We start from the raw sequence: 1,322 nt of genomic DNA, 5'->3' as shown, positions 1-1,322 counted from the left end.
AATGAAAATACTATATTTGTTAATAAGGGTTTGAAATAAGAGGGAGAATCATATATTGGATACAAGATTGATCAAATCATATTCTGGCTCTTTCTAATGGGATTTGACTTACTTAAAGCTAACATTTTTTTTGAGCATTTACTCAAGTTATTATTATTATCTCCATATTAGTGATAAAAAAACTTAAACCTAGCAAAGTCAACCTAATTATCACAGAAATCCGAAGTGCCAGAGCCAGGGTCCCAATCCAGGTCATGATCTCTCCAAAGCTGTCACAACTGACCATTGCGTACAAGCCAAATAATCTCAAGTCAAAATAAAAGCTCCCTGCTCCCTGCCACACAATAAAGCAAAACAAAACAAAATTAGAATTTGGGGCTTTTCTAATATGTCTCTTCCCTCATCAGATTTGTGGTGTATCAAATGGATCAGCCACCATGAACTATTGAACATAGTTATGCTTCTGATGAGGTTTCTCTTCTTTCCTTCTCTTCATTTTTTCCCCCTCTCTGCACATACCCATGTAATAATTATGGCTGGCAATATTGTGTCACAGGTTACTGTACCCTTCCTTGCTGTACCACAAGCAGGTAGAAAATTTGAAGGACTATTTGATTTGAGATTTCTTCAGTGAAGACAATATAAAGAGCAAATAAGCTACATCTCTGCTGTAGTAAATCCACTGCAACATGATATTGTGCATGCTGGCTAGTTCCATGTGTTAGGCATCTCTTTTTATTATGTACTCTTGATGCTTCCACATCCAGGGCCTTGCTGCCCTGCCCAGGGCTAGCTAAGTCCTAGAGATAGCAAACAACTTACTTGGGAGCATGTTTTTCATGTCAGACTAACCTATCCACAGCCCATAATGCAACCACTTCCTCTGTTGGGCTCTTACACTCAAGAGGCCACTGTGCCTCTGCCCTAATCATCCCTGGCCCAGGTACCTCACGACCATGGACAGCCCCTCTGCCCCAGAACCTACTGAAATTCTTCAAACTTGCCGATCCTAAGCCTGCTCACCCTGCCTGGCCTGTTCCTTCCTATGGAAACTGCAATCGAGGAGTTTGCCCGTGCTTTCCTCCTGCTCCCTCTGCTTCCTGGCCGACCCTGGTGCTTTCCCATGTGGCCCCCATGGCCTGGCATGCCTCCTCCTCTTGGTGTGAATGAATGTATCTCTTTTTTTTTTTTTTTAAAGTTTTATTGTCATCAAAGATATACATATACATAGTTCGAGGAGTCAAAGTTGTTTTGTTTTGTTTTTCTAATTTTATTTATTTATTTATTTATTTTTGGCTGTGTTGGGTCTTTGCTTCTGTGCG

This window comes from Balaenoptera acutorostrata, chromosome 5 (assembly GCF_949987535.1).
Source record: "Balaenoptera acutorostrata chromosome 5, mBalAcu1.1, whole genome shotgun sequence".
NCBI lineage: Eukaryota > Metazoa > Chordata > Mammalia > Artiodactyla > Balaenopteridae > Balaenoptera > Balaenoptera acutorostrata.
This window is presented reverse-complemented; position numbering follows the sequence as displayed.